This window comes from Polypterus senegalus, chromosome 15 (assembly GCF_016835505.1).
Source record: "Polypterus senegalus isolate Bchr_013 chromosome 15, ASM1683550v1, whole genome shotgun sequence".
Taxonomy (NCBI): Eukaryota; Metazoa; Chordata; class Cladistia; order Polypteriformes; family Polypteridae; genus Polypterus; species Polypterus senegalus.
The window spans coordinates 45,194-52,232 of record NC_053168.1 but is presented as its reverse complement, the minus strand read 5'-3'; the positions used below and the strand labels follow the sequence as shown (position 1 = coordinate 52,232).

The window sequence follows — 7,039 nt, the reverse complement described above, 5'->3', positions numbered from 1 at the left end:
ATCCGAAAATGATTACTGCCCATCAAGCATGAGAAAATATTGGTGGTGTAAGCATGAAGGGTAAAATGTAGAGTGTGGTCATCTTGTGATAAAATTGTAATAAATACGAAGTTCGGCTGAACTAATGGCGCTCACGTCACTGAACTGTGTCGGCTCCGTGCACTAAAGTCGTATTCTGACTGCCCATCCAGAAACTCCTTTATGCGCCTGTCTAGTGCCTTGCTGCTCTTTTTATCTTTTGTCAAGTCAGTTTTCTTTCTTTTTAGTTATTCCTGCCGTGATGATTGTTATTTGTTATTATATAATTACATTTTTTTTAAATCCCCCTGGGAACAAGTAAATTAATTTCCATCTATCTATCTATCAATTCGCATCCCTATAAGTTAGAAGGCATCCGGTCTTCCCAGGGGGGTGTATATTGCTCGGTCATTTTAAAAAATTTTTGTTCTTACTGCTTGATATTTTAAAACCCCACTTTCCTGCCTGGTACCTCTCTGAACACGAGCTGCTCATTCCCTCGGCTCCTCCAGCCTGCGCCATCTTCCGCACGTAGCGACCAGCCGCCCGCCGGCCCGCCCAAATGTGATCGATCATCGTAGTGTGGGCTGGGCAGGAGCGCCCATTTCTCCGCCCACATCACGTGACCAAACCTTCGCCTTGCGCCGGAAGTGCTGTCGGATCGACGCCTTGAGACAGAGTCGTGCATTTCCGCTGGATTTTAAAAATGTAAATACTGTAAGTACGCGTTAGCGGAGAGGCTTCTTTCTTTGGCAATTCCTATGGATTACCTGACTTGTTCTCACGGGACAGGCTTGTCGTGTTATCGGTTGGTAAAAGATTCGCACGGCGACTTCTCGGAGCGCGCGACCGCGGTATTCACGGGGCGCTCTAACGCCACCCTACGGCACTGGCTGGTGGCTTTCAGCGGTCCCAAAGTAAAACTTCACGGCGTTTGTGTTAGTTTGAGAGTTTTGTTTTCTTTCTTAGTCCACATAGTCGGTGTTTTGAACGATTCCTCGCTTTTCTGGATTCTGTTCTTCACTTAAATGGCTGTCATGTCACCTGTCCAGACTCCCGTGGCGTGTATTCTAACGGATGGACAGGAAACAGCTGCGCGTGCCTTTAAGAGTAACGAGGAGCGCGGGGCCTTCGCGGGGTGCCCTGACACGAACGGAGATTTGTGTCTTCATAGCTGACTGTTACTGATTGAAGGCTCCGCCAGTACTCGAACACTGGACGGAGAAGGAGAAACGCTAACTTGCTGTATAGTGGCCACCATCCCAAGACGCTTTAAGGGTCCGGCACCGAGCTGTCCTTTCTATAATGCGAGCCCTGGCAGAGGGGGCATGCCGAGTATTAAATCCGCAGGCTTATTATCATCGATGACGGCCCTTTGGGGCTGCAGGGCCATCAACAGCGCACGGCAGCCTATCTGCCTGCCATAACTGCGACCTCTCAGACGGACTGGCGACAGCTGGTCACATGCGGGTCCTTTTTGTCACATTTCTACTGGTGTTATGTGGCTGTCATTTTCTGTTGTATTTTATATGCTTGCTCTGACAAAGGCGCTATATGCTCAGTACTGAGAGCACAGATGTGTGAGAGGAGTTCTGACCGAGTCTCCGCAGTTTGTGAATGAATAATTTCTCACTTTGCTGCACTTGTGAAGATACACTGAAGAGAAGAAAAATGAAACAAACCTGTAGTCGATGAGGCCAAAGCAGGTGGCAGTAATGCCGTGTTGTATGACAGTGACATGTCGTGCTGGTACAGCTTTTGTATGGCACATGTCAAGTGCCCGGGTGCCTCGTATCTGATTTCCGTTTATTTTTAGAAGCCTCAGAGTGGTCGCTCATTATTCATGCGCCCAGCCTTCGCTTCTGGGAGACCACCTTGAGGAAACTTTGCGTTGACTCAGTTAGCTAGGATTGGATTTTACTGGATGGTTCCAGACTCTTCTTTTTTTTTGTCTTTTTCTCTACCCATTAGTCTCATTAAGGTCATCTCTGTGAGCATCTGCCCAGGACCAGCTGATTCTCCCTTCCAATCCCTGCTCACAAATTAAACCACCTGATCATGTTTAATTCAAGGAATATGTTTCTTTATTTCTTTGATTGCTCCCACCCTTAACTTGGTAGCTAAAATTAAACTTTGTTATTAACTGGATTAATAAACCTGCATTACTTTGAGGTTAATTCCTTATGTTTCTTTTAGAGAGTGAAGCCAGGATGAAAATGTGAGAAGGAGAAGCGAGATAAGTTGTGAATTTGAATGTATTCCTGCCCTCCGACAGCTTATTTTTCTTGTGAACAAACACGTTGCAGAATGCCTGTCCTGTCTTAATGGTGGTCTGGCGAGTCCATCTGGTCACACCTTGGATCTCCTGGAGCGTAGAGAGCTGTGGCGTTATACATGCTGTCTTGGAAAACCCATAAGGGCCAGCCACAGGGGAATGGAAGCCAGTGTGACAGTGACAGCACAGTGAGCAGACAAGGACCTGGCTTAGGTAAGTGGCCATAGTAATGAATCCCCTAGGGATTAATAAAGTATCTATCTGTCTATCACTACACGAGGCCGCAGCCATGCTAATGACAATCTTGGGTCCGTAACTTATAATTGTCCTCGCTACCTCTTCATTGTTGTCCGTTTTTAAAGTTATGGTTTTTTAATGATATTTCCATCAAACGAAATCTTTTTATTTACCTTTTGATCTGCAGAGGTGAAGGTCTCTTTGAGTTTGTTTTACCTCTTCGCTTACGACAGCAGGCCCTTGAAGCTGTGGCACAATATGGTGTCTGTCGGGTGGGATCACGTGGCTGTGCTTTAGTTGTGCCAATGGGAATGCCCAATTCCTCTTGTTGCTCACGAGTGCTTTGGATCATCTTTCAAAATGTAGTGTGCTTTTTGCAAGCAGTAAGGTGTATTAAGAAACTGGCAGTTGATCAAGCGTTCCTTCTTGGTGCAAAGATTTATTTTAGTTTATGCTGCTTATGCCTTTTGTAGAGCAGGCTGACCTTATTGAGTGACAAAAGGGGGATTTCAGCTGACTCGAGAGAGGTTTAAGAAGAATAAAGTCTTGGGGCCTCGTGTGTAACGCCGTGGGTAGAATTCATGGTGACATAGCTAGATATTTGCGTATGCACAGAAAAATCCAAATGCATAAAGCTGAGCGTACACCAAGTTCCACGCACCTCCCCTTTATAAACCCCACGCACGTGCAAAACACCTATAGCCCCACACAGACTTCGCCCAGAATTTTGCATATTTCAATATGCAAATCAATATAAATAGCCCATTTCCTTTCTGTGCTTTTTAGAAGACAAATGCAGAAGCATATGGGGAAAAAAAAAAGAATTTCAACAAATGTGAAGTGGAGGCAGGGAAAAACGTGCTGTTTGTTAGCGTAAGCAGCGGTATAAGCAACAAAAACAAATTATGGAGTGACGATACAGTGTGGCAGAGTTCAGAAGTTCAAGTTCAGAAAGTTGCACTGTACAAAATAAAAAAGCAGTGGCCAGATGTCAAAGTCGCTGTGAAAAGTTGAGTTGCAGCCCGCCGTCTGTTTATTGTGTTTCAGACGATATTACAAAAGGTGACACCCCGCTGAGATAATGGTGCTGCCGTGCCCAGCAATTCTTCAAGCACTGACTACACACACACACACACACACCTCTTCCTCTAAAACAGCTGGGCGGCCATCTGGCTGTGTGCTGACAGGCGCTGTTCTGGAGTCACATGATGCAACAGGTGGAGATTTGGCCAATGACCTAAGGAGTGTAACGGCTGTCCTATGTGCTAGCGAACACAAATGAAGTGAATTGGTTAAAAAATAAACGCTGCATCTGACTACGTGTTTTTACATTCTGCTCATTCCATTCAAACATCGCTGTGACTCTGTCCGACTTGGTGGCACAGGGTCAGGTTCATTAAACCACATCTCTCCAGCTCTGATTGTGTGCCACATAATGCAGCTTGCTACATACACGCTGGCACAAAGTGACACACTTTCTGTGGACTAAAGAGCAGCGCTTTAATAGAGTGGAAATGCTTTCTATTTACATCAGCAAATTCATTCTGTGAAGGCGCTGGCACGCTGGCACGGAGCACCACAACGGGTCGATTCTCTGCTCTTCAAGTGGCTCTTTGAGGTGACTTGCTGTCCTTAAAAGGGCTGCTTGCCTTTTGCCACGCTAGTTGGAAAAAGAACCTGTGACTGTGCAGAGGTGCAGTTTTTATAGGCTGTCCACCTACAGATGATGTAATGCCAGCTCATTCTTTTGGTGATTCGTCCCTGGCTTATGTCACGTTAATGTACTTGTAGTTGACCGCTCCAGTTACATTTGGAAAACCGGACGTGGCTCCGAATTGCACTTTCATGCTTTCCAGTTCAACCACAGTGTAAGGAAATCTTATCTATCTGGATGAGAAGTGGATAATACCATCTATACAGCTGGCATGGCACAACTCAGTGATGTTTGTGAAATAGCTGTTTGGTCAGCAAGTTTACCCTGAAAGCTCCTGTGGCTAAAAACCCGAGAGTGGACAGAACTTGCACAGCAGCCGGTGGAGCACAAGTCCTCAAAGTCTGCCTTTGTAAAGCCAATTGAGCACACAGCGTCAAGAGGAGAGCTCTGGGAAATGAAAATCGACTCGGAAGCCAGTCATCATCACCTGTAAATACGCTGTCTTTTGATTCTTGCTTTTACAATGTCTTCTAACAACGCTAAAGCAGCCGCGGTGGTTGGAATAGTTTGGCCATTCCACGCACCATTATATTGTTACAGAATTACAGATTACGCTCAAGTGAATGAAATTTATAAGCGATAGGCAGTGGATTTCGGCGTATTTGATAAATCCTGTGTCGTGTTTGTGAATATGGAAAAGAAAGGCAGACCACAGAAAGAGTAGCACTGGTTTGACACTGGGTGCTGCCAGTTTGTATAACCGAGCAGAAAAGTACGTACGGCAGGTCTGTGTGCGGCTTTACGTCAAGTTTAGTTTTTATACATCACGATGTGAGCGTACACACCATTTATACGTGAGGCCCTGGTGTTCATGTTTGAAAACTAACAACAGGCATTTAGTTGGAATGTTCAGTTTTCCAAATGGCATCTCTGTTGTGAGCAGAGTATTCCAGAGCTTCCCTTTAGACATAATAAGACCGTGTTTTGAGGATACGTCCCAAAATGTTAAACGGGTACATGCATAAGTAAATAGGAGCGTTTATGTGTAAATGTTCAGTCCGCTTGTGACACTCTGGAAAGACTTGGACATCGAGCCGATCCTGAGTGTGACGCGCACCGCCAGCTGATGTGGTCCCACCTGAGAACTAACAATGCACATGTTGGGCCCTGGCGTGGGTGGTGTGTACCAGGGTGAATTTTGATACGTCGCATCTTCTCCTTCCCTGGCAGTAAAGCTGTTCATTGAAACCAAATAATCCGTCTGCGTCTTCAGACCCCAGCTGGTGCAGAAAGTTACTCCAGGTACGAAGACTGAAGTTTCCAGGACTGATGGTTCTGCTCCCTCGTCATAGAGCCTGTGAGTGGCGACGTGTGGCGTGTTGATTAGCACATGCAAATAAGAGTTTGACTGTACATAGGCAAAGAAGGACCACTTAAAGTACGCCATGAAGCTGCTGCTGGGAAAGCTTTCCATTCTTGTGTTCATCTTGAGAAGATGAAAATGTGTTACCGTCGACCTCCCTGACTTCAGGGTCGACTGCTGAATGATTTTGTTTGCTTAATCGCACGTCATGCTGCTGTTTTACTTGCCACCTTCTGATCACAAGAGGTCCTCCGGGGGTTGTAATGTTAGCCAATCAGAATGAACCAATACTGTAATGAGGAGCCCAGTTTTTGGTGAGCTTAGATACAATCAGTCTTGGGGTTAGCAATGCTGAAAATCAGCAGTCAATATGGCTGAGAGTCAAACGTGACAATTAGACGTAGTGTGAGCTCAGCAGTGACATGTCCGTGAAGATCTTGGAGTCAGCTTGGCATTCAACACCAAATGTAATCCCGCCAAGCGGCCTTGGGCCGTGTGAGCGCTTCTCTCTTGTCAAGCTGGGGGAGTGAGATAGACGGAGGCCATGGGGGCCCAAAGGAAGGGAGTGCTGCCTCTCGCTGATAACAGACTGGCACCAGCATTGGCCTTTTGTTCTCCAGGCAGTGAAATATAATTTGTGGCCCCGTAAGGCGCCTCTGCTGGGGTAGAAACATCAAGACAAGTGAAGCGAGGCTCCTGAATATTTAACGTTTTAGTGCCTGTAGCCGCGTGGACAATGAAATACAGTGGTGTGAAAAACTATTTGCCCCCTTCCTGATTTCTTATTCTTTTGCAGGTTTGTCACACAAAATGTTTCTGATCATCAAACACATTTAACCATTAGTCAAATATAACACAAGTAAACACAGAATGCAGTTTTTAAATGATGGTTTTTATTATTTAGGTAGAAAAAAAATCCAAACCTACATGGCCCTGTGTGAAAAAGTAATTGCCCCCTGAACCTAATAACTGGTTGGGCCACCCTTAGCAGCAATAACTGCAATCAAGCGTTCGTGATAACTTGCAATGAGTCTTTTACAGCGCTCTGGAGGAATTTTGGCCCACTCATCTTTGCAGAATTGTTGTAATTCAGCTTTATTTGAGGGTTTTCTAGCATGAACCACCTTTTTAAGGTCATGCTATAGCATCTCAATTGGATTCAGGTCAGGACTTTGACTAGGCCACTCCAAAGTCTTCATTTTGTTTTTCTTCAGCCATTCAGAGGTGGATTTGCTGGTGTGTTTTGGGTCATTGTCCTGTTGCAGCACCCAAGATCGCTTCAGCTTGAGTTGACGAACAGATGGCCGGACATTCTCCTTCAGGATTTTTGGTAGACAGTAGAATTCATGGTTCCATCTATCACAGCAAGCCTTCCAGGTCCTGAAGCAGCAAAACAACCCCAGACCATCACACTACCACCACCATATTTTACTGTTGGTATGATGTTCTTTTTCTGAAATGCTGTGTTCCTTTTACGCCAGATGTAACGGGA

General features: G+C 45.5%; 1 protein-coding gene across 7 annotated transcripts in view; it reads left to right on the top strand.

The window, feature by feature from the left end:
• Nucleotides 1-627: 627 nt before the first annotated feature.
• Nucleotides 628-7,039, top strand: part of LOC120516185 — a 49,990-nt gene continuing 43,578 nt past the window's right edge. For 3 of the 7 annotated variants that reach the window (XM_039737682.1, XM_039737675.1, XM_039737677.1), the window contains exons 1-2: nucleotides 628-735; nucleotides 2,215-2,506. The gene's annotated coding sequence lies outside the window, so the exon portion shown is untranslated. Of the gene's footprint in view, nucleotides 736-769; nucleotides 827-2,214; nucleotides 2,507-7,039 lie in introns of those variants that run through there. The other 4 variants (XM_039737678.1, XM_039737680.1, XM_039737679.1 and 1 more) reach the window with 4 other exon arrangements.